The sequence below is a fragment of the Dendrobates tinctorius genome, unplaced genomic scaffold (assembly GCF_039654945.1).
Source record: "Dendrobates tinctorius isolate UK_male_01 unplaced genomic scaffold, ASM3965494v1 ptg000259l, whole genome shotgun sequence".
Classification (NCBI taxonomy): Eukaryota; Metazoa; Chordata; class Amphibia; order Anura; family Dendrobatidae; genus Dendrobates; species Dendrobates tinctorius.
This window is the reverse complement of record NW_027361926.1, coordinates 3,202,462-3,219,004: the sequence shown is the minus strand read 5'-3', so window position 1 is coordinate 3,219,004 and position 16,543 is coordinate 3,202,462. Positions and strand designations below refer to the sequence as shown.

The following is a 16,543-nucleotide window of genomic DNA, read 5'->3' as shown; positions in this document are numbered from 1 at the left end:
TCCGTGCTAAGTCTATTCCACATATGGTCTTCAGTGTATCCTCATCACATTCCAAGGATTCCAGGGCATAGTTCCAGCATATAGACACCACCTTGCCACACCACGTCTGAACTAGCTTATGTTAGATTAATAATTGATTTCATTAGCCGTTCTCTCCTTCACAGTACAGCAATAAGTTGTATTGTCAAGTCAGGCCCATATACCGTATATACTCGCGTATAAGCCGAGATTTTCAGCCCATTTTTATGGCTGAAAGTCCCCTCTCGGCTTATACGCGAGTCATATATTCCAGGGGGTCGTGGGGTGGGGCGGGGGAGTCAAATCACACTGAGCCCCTCTGGCATGGTCTCTGCAGCCCCCCTGCTTGTCCCACTGTCTCAGGCTCCTTACTTCAGCGGTCATGTGGTACTGCTCATTAAAGTCATGAATATGCGCATATTTATGACTTTAATGAGCGGTACCACGTGACCGCTGAAGGAAGGAAGGGAATCCTTCGGAGAATGGGGCTGCAGAGACCACGCCAGGAGGGGGTAAGTATACACGATATTCACCTGTCCCCATTCCAACGCTGCTCACCGCTGTCTGCCGCGTCCTCTGTTAGTGACATTCAGGCAGCAGAGGGCGCGATGACATGGTTACTGCGCGCTGTGCCCTCTGCTGCCTGAACATCACTGATGGAGGACACGGCAGACACCGGCACCTGTTCCCCAGTGAAGGAGAGGTGAGTATGTCTTTTTTTATTTGCAGCAGCATATGGGGTATAATCTATGGAGAAGCATATGGGGGAAGCATGCATATGGGGTATAATCTATGGAGAAGCATATGGTGGCATAATCTGGGGGCAGCATATGGGGGCATAATCTATGGAGAATTTTATGTAGCAGCATATGGGGCATAATCTATGGAGCACCTTATGGGGCAGCATATGGGGGCATAATCTATGGAGCATCTTATGGGGCAGCATATGGCGGCATAATCTTTGGAGCAGCATATGGGGCCTATTCTATGGAGCAACTTATGGGGCAGCATATGGGGGCATAATCTATGGAGCATCTTATGGGGGCATAATCTATGGAGCATCTTATGGGGGCATAATCTATGGAGCATCTTATGGGGCCTATTCTATGGAGCATCTTATGGGGCCATTATTAACCTTTGTGCAGCATTATATGGGGTGTATTTTGTATGGAGCATTTTATGGGGCCATCATAAACTGTATGGAGCATTATATGGGGCTCCTGATTCAATATGGATGTTCAAAAACATTTAATCTACTGATGTCTCAATTACAGTAATTTTACTTTTATTGGTATCTATTTTTATTTTTGAAATTTACCAGTAGCTGCTGCATTTTCCACCCTAGGTTTATACGCGAGTCAATAAGTTTTCCCAGTTTTTTGTGGCAAGAGTAGGGGGGTCAGCTTATACACGGGTCGGCTTATACACAAGTATATACGGTACATTTGTTATTCAATTAAATTAAATGATTATTAAGAAAAAATCAAGACAATTAATGCAGGGGTGAGAATAAATTACCAAAAAGAAGGGGCAACACAAGGAGTCTATTGCACAGATATTATGCACTTCAATGTACTATGGCTACATAGGATGTAATATGGTTGTAAAAAGAATTAATAAGCCACAAAAAATAAGAAAATTGATATACTGATATTATAAATAATCATAAAGTGCAAATAGTGAAAAAATCATTCATAAAAAGCACAAATTTGTAAAGACCAATCTATATATAAAAAGTGCAATGTGCAGAAATTCATAGATAGTGGGCTTAGGCACAAGTTTGTAAAGACCAATACATATATAGAGTGCAATATGCACGAATTCATAGACAGTGGGCTTAGGCACACAACCGCATAAATGTATATCACTAATTCAACAAATGACTAGTGTAGATAGCCATGTGGGCAGAGGTAAATATATGTCACAACAGATATCCATTTAAATAAAAATGCTCAGTGGCAGGTTCTAAATAGAGGTGTCCAATGACAATTAGTCATATATGCGGCTGCAAGTAAAACTGTATTGAAAAGTGCATATACATGTGCCAAAAAATTGCACTCAATCAATATCTTATGCCAATGTGTGATAGATCCCCAGGATGCACCAGTCCCCGACGCGCGTTTCGGCGTCTGTCTTCGTCAGTTTTTTTTCGTTGTGATATGATTTGATATCCGATTTGTCCTTATTTGTCTTATATTGTCCATTTGTGCTTTGATAAGGCTTATTATATAATTTTTAACACCATTTATAATTTTCCTTAAACATGCAACTTTGACCTTGGTATTTTGTTGAACCATATACATTTGGATCTCATGAACCAACAACTCCCAATATGTATTAAACAATGATAAGGAGATGCTGGGAGTGGTTGTTATCAGTCATTATCAGACTGCGGACCATGCAGGAACCACAATACTGATGAAACGCAGGCATATGTAAATGTTTATATCCAGGTACCTAATAGGTGACATCTTCTCTGATTGAGTGGTTTCTTTCTTCTTATTTCCATCTTGACCAGATGCCATGATGACTTTTCACATCCACAGCTGTTCTCTGCAGACTTCTCTCTTCTCCAATCTTCTGGAGCACATCCCCACATGGTGACCTTAAAAGTCAAAGTGTTACTAGATTGCCTTCTGCACAAAGATATCTGTCCATACTATGCCCTAAATAAGCCTCCTATGGTGTATGGCCTCCACACTGTCTGCCTTACTAAGAAGGGGTGGAAAAACCACTAAAATGCGACTACAGATCCAGTGTAAAAATAGAGTATCTTTATTAAGACAAGTACACAGTACAGGACAAAGACAGTGTGGAATGGTGCATAAAAACAACCCACGCAGTGTGAACTACAAAACAGACCCACCTCAGGAACTCATCATATTATATTCCAAAACAGAACAAATATATATATAGGAAATGCATCTGTGGTCACCTAAATACCTTCATGCGTCATATAAATCCCCATAAATTATATATATCAATAATCAAGCCCACCTTAACAGCATGTCACAGCATCAGTATGAGCCCATGAATCACTATAACACAAATACCAAAGGAGCGCTATACAAGAGAAGGTCCAAATATATATGGGGTATAGGTTCCTGCACAATCCCACCATACCGAGATGAATGTAATATAGCTCTGGCCATAGTCCCAGTCCAGATAGTACTTAGCTCAATTCCCACTCATTCAAAATTAAAAACCGGGAACAGTTGAATCTCACCAAAATAAGTCGGTAGGTCGGAGAGTCCTGGGGGGGGTCCGTGCATCTGCCCCGACGCGCGTTTCGGATGCTCGTCCTTGGTCAGGGGGCGTGATAAACAGCGAGACCGGGAAGTTTAAAAAGACCGTGGACCGGAAGTCCGACCGGAAGTGACGCATCCGCAGTCATGACGACCAGGGATGTGAGGCGGCGCCAGCGTCTATCAGTGCGCGCCAAGGTATACAACGACACCATGGCAACGCACCGATCACAGACGCCAGAGGCCGCGTCACAGCCCCAGACCATGACACTCATGCGTGCTGGTCAGGACAGATCATGTGGGTCAAACTGGAATCCATAACAATTAGCACAGGGAATATTTCTAATCATATAAGGGACATAATGTTTGAACAGGACATAGAAATAATCAGAATCAATGAATCAGTTTGAAAATACTAAGGGGCATATAAGATATAATAAATGGCCGTTTATATGTATTCTAGTAAATATATCAGTAGCAGCATACATATGCTTTAGCCCATTAGTCACACATACCATATATAGAATGGCCCTATGCACATATGTACTCTAATAGACATATCAATAATGATATATATATATAGTTTAAGCCACATTAACCATATATATCATATAAGGCACACCAATACACATGTTATCAATACTAAATAATGTTTGCCTGTGTACAAATTGCTATACTATCACTTTAAGGATAAATATACCATAAATAGTATAAACTGTGCCAGCCACAAACGAATAAAGCATATAATATATTATGGAGCAAGCAGGTTCATAGATCCATCCTATTTCCCTTCCATTAGATGACAATAATACAGTAAATATTTATCCCACATATAAAGGAGATAAGTACAAATGTCCCTGCAAAAAACTGCTTAGTCAATCCCATGAATTGCCTCTAGTGATTCCTTGATTATCATAAGACAATACTTGTACAAGTACAACAGGGATAAACATATATAATGGATTGTAGGTATAACATGTTGGTATATGGCCCTCGTAGATCAGGATGTAAAAGGTCCACGGATCCGGCTCCCGATGTAACACAGCATGATAAACTAAAGGCCTAAAAGTAAGAAATATAAAATAAAATAGAAATTAATGACAGCCAGATAAAAACAATCACACTAACGTGGATGGCTAGATGCACAGAATGATACAGCCAGCGGGTGACCATAGAAAAGACGCAAAATTAAGGCATTCATTTAACCCATTCGGATGGACCGTATTTAAGGTCCATATCCATCTTGCCTCACACTGGGCTAGACGTAATGAGAGCCTACCTCCCCGAATACCGAAGTTCAAACTATCAATCCCTTTGACTCTGACTAACTTGCTATCACACTGGTGATGTAACTTAAAGTGCTTAGGTATGGTCTTAAGCATTGAAATATCATTTTCATTCGCCGCAGTCTGTATACCTAACACGTGCTCCCTGACCCTAACTTTCAGTTGACGTGTGCTCAATCCCACATAGATCAGGGAGCACGGACAGGTGGCGTAGTATATCACATATTTTGATAAGCAAGTGATTCTCTTTTTGATTTTGAATACCTTAGTACCAGATGAGTCCATAAATGTATCACTACGATCGATATTGGTACAAGCCACGCATTGTCCACAGGTGAAACACCCTATTCGTGGAGTACCACCGCTCAAAAATGTCAATGGTGGATTGGTCTCGTAATGGCTCCTAATTAGATGTCCCCGCAGATTCTTAGCCCTACGATATGCGATGCTGGGCTTTTTGGGTAACATTTTGGCCATTATTGGATCAGCTAATAAGATAGGCCAGGACCTTTCCAATATCTTCCTGACCCTATCTGATTGGGAGTGAAAGGTGGTTACAAATCTCAATCGATCTTCTTTAGATGGAGAGACATCAGTCTTATATAAAAGGGAATTACGCGTACTGTACTTTGCACGATTGTATGCTTTTTTAATTGATCTATGACTGTAACCCCTCTCCCGAAAACGCTGTTTTAAGTCCTTGGCCTGTATTTCATAGTCGACATCTGTCGAGCAAATACGCCTTAGGCGCAAAAATTGTCCTGTCGGAACTGATCTAATCATATGGCCGGGATGTGAGGAGGAGGCATGTAACAGCGAATTCGTAGAGGTCGGTTTTCTAAAGATGTTGGTCTGAATCAAATCATGATCATCCCTCCTGAGTAGAACATCCAAGAATTCAATTTTATTCTCATTGTACGCAAAGGTCAGCTTGATGTTCAGCATGTTGTCATTAAGCTGTTGGAAAAATTGTCCCAGCAAATGGCTAGGACCCTGCCAGATCAAAAACACGTCATCTATGTACCTCGTCCATAGAAGGACGCGGTCCATAGATGCGTGTAGATCTGACTGAAAGAGATCCCTCTCCCACAGACCCAGGAACAGATTAGCATAGGAGAGCGCATAGGCCGCCCCCATGGCTGTCCCCTGGGTCTGCAGGAAGAAGGACCCCTTAAAGACGAAAAAATTGTGCGTGAGTGCAAATAAGAGCATATGTAAATGCTTACACCCAGGTACCTAATAGGTGACATCTTCTCTGATTGAGTGGTTTCTTTCTTCATATTTCCATCTTGACCAGATGCCATGATGACTTTTCACATCCACAGCTGTTCTCTGCAGACTTCTCTCTTCTCCAATCTTCTGGAGCACATCCCCACATGGTGACCTTAAAAGTCAAAGTGTTACTAGATTGCCTTCTGCACAAAGATATCTGTCCATACTATGCCCTAAATAAGCCTCCTATGGTGTATGGCCTCTACACTGTCTGCCTTACTAATCCACAACCACTTTACTGTGTGCCATTATCAGCTATAACTGCTACAATGTCATTTTTTCTTCTCCAGCCAGATGGCGTCAACGTCAGGATATGTGCACACGATGCATATTTGCTGCGGATCCGCCGCGGATTTTTCCGCGCAGAAACGCTGCAGATCCGCACTGTGATTTACAGTACAATGTAAATCAATGGGGAAAATAAATCCTGTGCAGATGGTGCAGAAAAATCAGTGCGAATTTGCTGCGGGTTTAAAAGAAGTGCATGTCACTTCTTGTCTGCGGTTTTGCTGCAGTTTTCCACTTGCTCCATTCTACAAAACCACAGGTGGAAAACCGCACAAAAACCGCAAAAAAAAAGGAAGAAATCCGCAGGAAAAATGCAGGTCATTAAATCCGCGGGAGGATCCGCACCGTGTGCACATGGCCTCACCTGCACAACAGCAGCTATTGGATCTCTATACAAACCGATATCTGCTGCTGCGCAGGCTCATCGGCGCCATTCTCAAAATGACTTTCTTTTTTTTCCCTCGCTCAAGTAAATCTGCAAAAGGCATTCAGTGCACAGTAACCATGCGATTATGATGAAGCGCATTTATCATGCAAACTGCGGGGCAGGGCAGTGAGAGATCAGTGGGGGGTCAGTAGTCTGCATTATGAATATCTCATCGGAGCACCACATACATGAACCCCGTCCTAGGGCACGAGAATCTCAATAATATGAAGCTGAAAATAAAGATTAAGAAACAGCCACAAGACGGCTTTCATCAACCAAGGCATCATTTTATTCAGTATAACAGCACCGACCTGACATTGTGTGTAGGTCACTATGCACAATCCTGCTGACAGGTTCCCTTTAAGTAGGCGGCTTTATATCACAAGAGTGGATTTCGTTAGGAAATGGATAAGGCAAAAATGGAGCATTACATAACAGAAGAAATTAGTAAAGAGAGTGATAAAATATGACGGTGTGGTTTTGCTCCTCTCAGAATTTTGAAAATTGTGTGAACAATTGGAAAAAAAATGTGGAGAGCATTAAACCTCGGGGGAGAGATAATCAACAGCTTAAACATCAGTGAGTTTTTTATTTTTATATATTTGCTTATGTTGGGTTTTTTATTATTATTTTTTTCTGAACAATTAGAAAAAGGTTGTGAGTGAAGGAATTAGGCCGGGGTCTCACTCGCGAGTGCAATGCAAGAAAAGTGTGCGAGTCTCTCGCCTCAATCCCCGGCACTGCCACCGGTGGCTCGGAGCAGAGCGTAAAACTGTAAAGAAATACATGCAGCCGCACACTCCGGTCCCGAGTGCCAGCGGTAGTGCCAAGTATTGAGGCCAGAGACTCTCGTGAGTTTCTCGCATTGCACTCGCAAGTGTGACCCGGCCTTAGGAAGATTGTTGTTTTTATCTGATTTCCTCTTTTTGTATCTGTACAGTATGTTTTGTACAATAAAGTTGTAAAATTCAAAAAATGAGCAAACAATTACAGGGTTCTAATGATGTCACAATGGGCTGGAGGCTATAGAATGCCCCGTCACCCAGGGTTCCGTTGAGGGTTTTAGTAGGCGTTTGTGGAGAGAGGAGTGTTGTGAGCGACTTGTGCAAATATGATGCCAAGAAAGCGATTTAAGAGTATTATAGTTCTCTGTGATACCGAGGACAGCAGCGATGATGACGATTTACATCAGGTGAGCATCATTTTATATTCTTAAATAAATAAAAAATATTTGGGATAAAAGTTCAAGAAAAGATGGTGGGACAGAAAATAGCGCTCCAAGTAGATGAGGCGATAACTCGGATCATGATTGCAGAGTAAAGACTGTGTCACTTGTAATATTTGTGACAATATGTCCATGTACTGGATACATAACATTGTATGAAGACACATAAATGTCACCACCGCCCCTATCCATAGCCTAACCATAAGTGTCCCATACCCCCGCTATACTCTGTACGTGGAATAAGCACAGTGGAGACCACACTCATATCGCTGCCCACCTGTAATCAGTGGAATATGGGGTAAGATTATAGATTGGAGATGTTCATGGTTATAGATTCTATCTGACATATTTGCCATTTTTTCAGTCTCATCGAAGAAAGAGGCCAATACCGAGGTCTCCAGGCCAAGATACCACCACTGGCTTCAATTCGGGCCCGACTCCGAGTTTACCAGGTACTGTAACCCTAATCTAGTGAAGTCTCTGATGAATTAATAAGTCATTGTAGTCACCGGGTGCAGATCACGTGCACATTGTGGTCAGGGCTTGGATTTATCGTTATTATTCGTCTATGGTAGAGTTTATAGCAAACATTTCTGTTCAGCATTTGGTCAGGAATATTCATGCAGGCGTTATAAAGTCAGGCAGAAATGGGATTTGGGGATTGCTTCTCATGGTGGCCATGTACAGGGCAGATTACTGGAGCTGAAGGTGATTGTTTTGCCCCATGTACCTATAGGGAAACACTGGATAATTTATTAGGATTTATTTCTTTTGATATTGAGCCTCGGTCGTTGCTATTACAATATTCTAATAAGAGAGTTATATTGTGTTTCCCCCACAGATCTGAGTTTACCACCAACAGATCATGGTCCGGACAGTACCACCTGGTAAGACACGTTTCCTCCATTACTAAGTACAAGATGGGGATTAATGATTAATGATGGCTCATTACCTGTTACATTTATTCCACAGCTCCGATGACATCATTATTGATGATGATGATGATCATTCCAATAGAGCAGCAGCTTCCATGTATAATAGTAAGTTATCATTTCTAGACACAATCCAGGTTTATGTTATTGTAGAGGTAACAATTACTTTTCTGTACTGTCACAGGTCAGTTTCCAAATCTAACAATTACAAGGGCGCTGATCAGGAGTTGGAACAGCGAGCCACCTGGGAAATGTGCTGTAAATGCCAGTGTCAGAGCAGTATTTAACAGGTGAACAGAAGCAGGCAGAGCTCCAATCCACTCTCGGCTGTCAGAGGCAGATGATGGCTGAATGACACAACCATCATCTGCCATGAAAGAGGCGGGTTCTACTCCTTAGCCCTCTCCATTCATTCTCTACTGATGAGCGTCGTACATGGTTGTTAAGGGGTTAAATTACAGATACCTTACAGAGGTAATCCTATTTTACGCATGCTTGATTGGTGTGGATCCTGTGTCTCGGATATTTCCATATTGGGAGAGCACGTCACCGCCATGTTGACTTATGGCCATTGTTATCCTTAGAGAATTTATTACAGATGTGCAGTACATTTGCTTGTGTCTTTTTGGAAACCCAATAGACATCAATGGAGAAATCCCTGCACCAAGGCATCCCACATCTCCATTAAAACCATGGAGGCTACCATGAATCAGCAAATGAGGTGAAAATGGACCCCTACCATTTGAGGGTCCACCCTCCGGCCATTGAGGACATGTTCACTTCTGATCTTGTACTGAGCACATACAACATTACTAAGGATATATTACCTGAGTAACAGGTGGGATAGACATCTGAGAAAGTTTATGGACTCTGATGTTGCTGAACCCCATTATAATGTCAGATCCTGATCTGAAGTGAAGATCCTGTGGATTTCTGGTGGTCTGGTCAGCTATGTGTTCTGCTGTGGTCGGATCCCATATTCATAGTCTTATTAGTCCTCTACACTCTATATTTATAGACCCCTCTCTAGTACGGGCTGCATACTAACACGTCTGATTTGAGCCTTATAAAAAGTATTTTCACTCTTCCATATTTCTGTACAGATCATTTACCATCTGACAGCGAGGAGAGCTCCGCTACAGAGGAGAGGTAAGTTAGGCCAGATCCATCTACCTCTATATAAAGCCATGAACTAGGCGAGATGTTTCCTGTGGATTTATATATGATTCCTTATCTTTGCCAGGACACCACGATGTAACATCCCCGGCTGTTTCCTGGAAGAAATTATTTCTCCTACTTCCATCTATGTTACCCACTTCCAGGAAAATAAGGAGGAGCTGGTGGAGCGACTGTACAACTTGTACAACCGGACAGTCTTCGATAATAAGGTATCACATCTTGTCATGGGTTCCTGGGTGATACATGACTTCTCTATTATCTCCCCCTTTAAACAATCAATTCCAAGAAAAATGGCTCTAACTTTCTGAAAGGCAGATTCCTAACCCCATTGTCATGTTTCTGTAATATAGTTATTGAATATCTCAGGTAAATCTCACTTAGTTTGGTGAATGCCGTCACCCTCTTCCCATCTGTGGGACGAGAGGAAACCTTAGATGATCCACCATGCAGAGACAAAAAGATTAGCATTTTTTGGCTTGACGTTCAAAGGATTTTTACATTTATTTATAAAAAACATTTAGTTGATATTTGGACATTTTAGAATAAGGTTATTTTTATTTTTGTTCTCACATCTTGGACTTCTCGGTAGACCCCGTGCCCCATACAAGTAGACCAGTGCTGTAAATCACATATGAGAGTTGGGGACTTTGTAAGATTGGGGGTCAAAGAGTTTACAGATGTAATGGAATTTGTTTTCTTTATTTTAGCTCCCTTTGAAAATGGACATTTTGTGGAGCAAGAGGCTGACAGCATCCGCCGGCCAATGCTGTAATAGGCTGCAGAACAACCACCGTTTCTCATATATTGAGCTTTCCGAAAAAGTCTGCGATTCTGCCGGTAGGTTTCACATCACATCCATCCTACAGCTTCATAAGACAACCTGCATACAGGGCAAAAAAACTGCTACTTGTTATGCAGAACATCTTAGAAACTCATTGTACATACTGTCATAAGAAAATCTAAGTACACCCTCTTTGAATTCTAGTATTTTACATATCAGGAGAAAATAAAAAAAGTATCAGCTCCATAGAAAGTCCTAAATGTAGGGAAATACAATCTCAGAAAACAACGTGAAAAAAAATATATTGCATCATTATTTAACAAAAAGTAGGCCAAAAGGCAACAACGGTGTGTGATAAAGTACACCGTCGATGCAACTTCAAGTTATTGCTGCTAAAGATGATTCTAAAAGCTATTGATTGATGGGGTGTACTTATTTTTTTACTCTCTGCTTCTGCATTTTGAAGTAGGTTTCGGTAAATAAATAACGGCACGGTTGACTTGTTACATGTTGTTCATCTCATGATGTATTTTGTATTTTGTCCTGCTATGTAAAACCAAATAGTTCAATCAGGGTGTACTCAGATTTTGTCATAACTGTATAACCTCTTGTTTTAGAGCGAGTACGATCCACACTTGCGCATGAGATGTGCCATGCCGCCTCTTGGATAATCAACGGTGAACGCAAAGACCACCATGGCTTGTTATGGCAGGCTTTCACAGGAAGGGTAAACCTTATCCATCCCGAGCTGCCAAAAGTGACGGAATATCACAATTATACCATCAACTACACCTACAAGTACAAATGCCACCGGTGTGATAAAGAGTAAGTGGATTTTATGACCCATCACCTCCGGACACACAATCACTGCGGAGAGACGTCCGTGCGGTTCTGTTGGTGGAATGCTTTCATACTTTACTACTATCAGAGCGGACTGACGTCTGGGGGGCGGTAGGGTTTAGGATGCTACGTGTTATATTTTCTGTGCTGGGCCAGTTCTTAATATATTGATTTCAATTTGTTCTTGTTAATATAATCCATGGTGTTAATGAACGTTCATTCCAGTCCAGTAACCAATATTCCTCTTATCTTTGCAGAATTGGGCGATTTAGACCAATACCTGGCAATAAACGTAAATGCCGCCGGTGCGGAGGACGAATGCGACAACTACCCAGCAGCTAAACATGTAACTATTCTTCAGAATATTTAGTCTCTAATTTGGTTTCTTTAAAATGTAAAGTTGAGACACTTTTATATATTTTCCCCTGAGTAGCGAGACAATGAATATCTGTGTTCATCACCAGCAATTAGCGGTAAAGATCCAGAATCCGTCCTCATAGGTTCCAGATAAGCCCCGGTTACATTTCCCATAACTTGCTGGCTATGGAATGATTGACCATTCCCAGCAATTATCTACAATGCTCTGGAAAACCTTCTATGAGTTTACGCTTTGTTGGATGTAATTATTTTCTTTCTATTTTCAGGTTCATTATTGGAACAGTGAGATTCCTCTAAATATTTTCATCTCATCCACCTGTGATGGAGGTAAGAACGAATCTTCCATTATTGTCAGCAATCAATAATAAAAGTGAATTTTACAATATTGAGAATCTGGAGTCTCTAATTTAGTCTTTTATTGAGTATTATCATTTAAAGATTAAATACTTTTATATATTTTGCCTTTTTCCACCACCGTGTAGGGAGACAATCAGTTTACGTCTTCATCACAAGCAGCGAACAGCAAACATTCAGAATCCACCTCTTCTGATGGACACAAAGCTTCTGACGTGCGTTTTCCAGGTAAATATTTCGGTGCTTTTCCTCCAATCATTCTTGTTTTCAAGAAGTGCAACAGCGAGGACAGTGTAAGCAAGGTGTCATAACAGAAGAAATGCAATATCGGTTTTATTACTGCACTTATTTGTTCTAATTATTATTTTTTCTTGCTGCACAATTTTTAAATTCTGTCTGAGAAAGAAAGTTATCAGCCTACTGCTGCGGAGGAATCTCCAACACACAGTCTGACGGGCGAGATGAGCCCCTCTGACATGGCATGCCGTATAGATCTATTGTGAGTGCTCTCACCATAGCCGTATGGCTCATGTCGCATTTATCTCACATTACACTATTATTGGCAGCTTCCTATTTCCAATCTCCACATTGGCCTTCTTTGTAGACAATATATAATGCAATATTTCAGGTCTATTTCACCTTCAGCTGATGACCAGGAATACAATGCTGAAGTTCCTTCTCGGAGTTTGCTTCTTTTGATCACCAGTACTTTTTCTCAAGTTTTTTATAAACACCTTTTAATTGTTTTCAGGTTAATGAGAAAGGTGACTTATTGCTTCTACACAGGCATGACACATCGTGGAAGAAAACGGTGAATTCCGGCCCCGACCTGCGCTGAGAACAGTTTCCAAGACCTGGAGAATCTCTACAAGTGCTTTATAATCAGAGCTGCCCAGCAATGGATATGGCGCTGGACATTTGAACTTCAATAGTCATCAATTGCTTTTTTTTTCCTAATTTTTCTGAGTTAGATATAAATACCATTAAAAAATGAATATATTAATTCTTTCCAGTTTGGGATTTTTGTTCTGCAAAACGATGGCTGTTGATAAACATATTACAATCAATGTTGTCTACTTGTGATATTCAGCCATAATCCGCCTCGCACAATCGAGAGGAGCGGAGCTTTGTCTGCTGCTGTTAAACTGTTAAATGCAGCTGTCAATCTGTGAGAGTTGCATTTCAACCCTTAACGTCTAATGACGGACACAGTCCATCATGGCTGGGTGTCAATTTCCGCACCAGGACGGACAGTGTCCATCATGCATGTAAAGTGTCACTAAAACTTGCAAACACCCAGTGATAGTTCAGCGCCGGCAGATGTGTATGACAGCTGAGAGGCACGGAAAGAGGTAGCGTAGTTACCAGGGGGGCAGAGGGTGTTGTTGCCTCGGGCCCCTTGCTTTGAGGGGGCCCACCCAGAGCTACTGACATGGAGTATACCACATGAGAAACTGGGTCTGAGCAGAAAAAGTAACTTAATGTGCATGCAAAATGTAATTGCATATGAACACATGACCTTTACACAGAGAAAACCAAAAACAAAACACAAAACAAATATCCTGGAATAAAAAAGTAAAAAAATATATATTGCAAAAATTGCATGAAAGTAGTAATAGTAATAATGAGGGTATTTAGTTAACATAATTTTGATCAAAATAATGTAGAAGCCATCCCGCCACATCACGGCAACCCTTGTGGGACAGTCCTAACTCTTGTATTTAAAACCTTTCCACTTGTCAAGTGACTCCAGAAAAGGGGCAAAAAATGTCCTCCAGATTGGCGCGCCTCGAGTCCAGATGGATCTGGACACTTAAAACTGTGCATCCTCATGGGTTGAACGAAAATTTAAGTTTTGCCCCTTTTCTGGAGTAGGTGTGTACTTTTTGTAATTAGCTGTTTTCTTGTCTTTTGTTTTTAACCTTCCTTTTGTTTTATCTTTTTTAGTATATACAGTGCTTAATATTGTGGATTCCGAAAGGTTTTTGTGGATACATGATGAAGTGGACCATATTCCATCATTTGGATCTTCACATTGAATAACGCCATGTGACGAATTTTACACTATGGACAATGGATGGGTGTTATGAGTTGGGGTTGTTATTATATGAATCCTACCGCTCATACGTCTTGGTATATTGTAGATATACCGTGAGACATGATGTTTACTAAAGTGTATTTCAACTCTATCTGGGCAATCTAATGTTCTGTATATACAGTTATACTTATATATCCATACTTATGATGGCATAAATTTTTATGTTATATTTTCTATGATTGCTCCAGGTATACCTTTGGTATTTGGATGTATATTAGGGTTATATGTGCGGGTTTGGCTATGAGGGCATCTCTTATTTCTATTTAGCAATAACACTGGTGCTGCGGGCAAAAAATAGGAAGAGGTTATTTATTTTTATATATTTTTTATATATATATGGTTACATCAATATGCTCATTATATTTGGCTTTTGATATTTATTTACCTTTTCAATTGCATGCAGCACCAGTGTTTTATCTGTTATCTATTATTTTTTACTATTCTTGATAATATACTGGCGATCTCATCCCTCAGACCGGCTATTTCTGCCTTTTTGATATGCTGGATCTTTTGCCCCTAACTAATATGGCGCCTATCCATACATGTTTGTTATGCGCATGCCCGATCTACATTGTGTGACTTGTTGGTCCCTCCTCCCGGCCGGCGCATGGCGGCTTTGGGCGTCCGGTCACGTGGGGCCCCACGTCATCCGGACGTCACGGCTGTCCATCTGCCGAGCGTGGGGGTGGGTCCACGGTTACCCGGGTAGCGCTGAATGACTTCCGTCCAATACATGGACTGGCCCTTCCGGTCTCTGCACTATAAGAAGCACTGAGGTTCATTGTCTTATAGCGCCCCCTGACGATGGCTCCCGAAACGCGCGTCGGGGCGGGTACCTGGTCCTTTCACTTGTCGCTGTGCACGGGCACTTGAACTGGTAATGTAGGACAGATTTATATTTCCTTGTCATGACCCTGTGTAATCCACTTTGAGGTTATTATTGTTTTATATAGTGGGCCATCTTCCCACACTACTCTTTGTGTGTTATGACCGTGTGCCATATTACATGATGATATCACTGCTACACTGAGTGGGGTTTGTTCCCACTTTGAGTGGTTGTTATAACATCTCTGTGTTTCTTCCTTTTGTCCTTCCCATTTGGGTTATGCTTGATTGATATGTGAGGACTTCTGGTACCTTTTTTATGACAAGTTACCAACTGTTGCAATTTTTAATGGTATAGTCCCTTGCCCTGTATCCTAAATAAAGCAATTTTATTTATTGACCTGTTTGTTGTCAGGAAGTTTGTTCCTTTCTTCCTTCCCCTTGTAACTTTCATCAAGAAGAACAAGTCATGGATTTCCAATGACTTTTGCATTCCAGTCGCAGACATGGCAGACTAGGCATGGTGTCATTTTTAGTGTCATGCATTGATTTTGCGCTATTGCAGTCTGACACGTTTATTGTGGCTTCTGTGCCTACTGTTCCTACTGCTGCTGATGTTACAAACATTTTTTTTTTAATGTGGAGACTCCAAGTTTGGTCTCCATATGGTGTGTTGCCTGTAGTGGAAGGGGTGTCACAGCACAATTATACTATTTCCACTCTGGGAAAATTGATGCCACTTTAGTGGTGTAGGACAATTATTTTTTGAAATGTGGAGACACAAAGTTGGGACTCCATCTGGTGGGTTGCCTGTAGTGGAAGGGGTGTCAGAGGCCCATTATACTGTTTCTACTCTGGGAAATATAATGCAACTTTAGTGCTGTGTGACAACAATTTTTTGAAATGTGGAGACACCAAGTTGGGTCTTTATCTGTTGGGTTGACTGTAGTGGCAGGGGCATCAGAGGGTCGTTATACTATTTCTACTCTGGGGAAATTGATGCCACTTTAGTCGTGTAGGACAATTATTTTGTGAAATGTGGAGATTCCAAGTAGCGTCTCCATCTGGTGGGTTGCCTGTAGTGGAAGTGGTGTCAGAGGCGCATTATACTATTTCTAATATGGGGAAACTGATGCCATTTTAGTGGTGTGTGAGAATATTTTTTATAAATGTGGAGACTCCAAGCTGGGTCTCCCTCTGGCGTGTTGCCTGTAGTGGAATAGTTGTCAGAAGCCCATTGTACTGGTTCTACTCTGGGGAAATTGATGCCACTTTATTCGTGTGTGACAATAATTTCTTGAATGTTTGCACTCAAAGTTGGGTCTCCATCTCGTGGGTTACTTGTAGTGGAAAGGATGTCAGAGGCCCATTGCTCTATTTCTATTTTGGGGAAAT

The 16,543-nt window shown here is 41.3% G+C and overlaps 1 long non-coding RNA gene across 1 annotated transcript; it reads right to left on the bottom strand.

Annotated features, from left to right (window-relative positions):
* Positions 1 to 2,770: 2,770 nt before the first annotated feature.
* Positions 2,771 to 6,341, bottom strand: LOC141069351 (uncharacterized). The gene is made up of 2 exons (XR_012226557.1): positions 5,786 to 6,341; positions 2,771 to 4,325 (listed from the first exon to the last, which is right to left on the bottom strand). It is a non-coding gene; the product is annotated as an uncharacterized lncRNA (long non-coding RNA).
* Between the last annotated feature and the right edge of the window lie 10,202 nt (positions 6,342 to 16,543).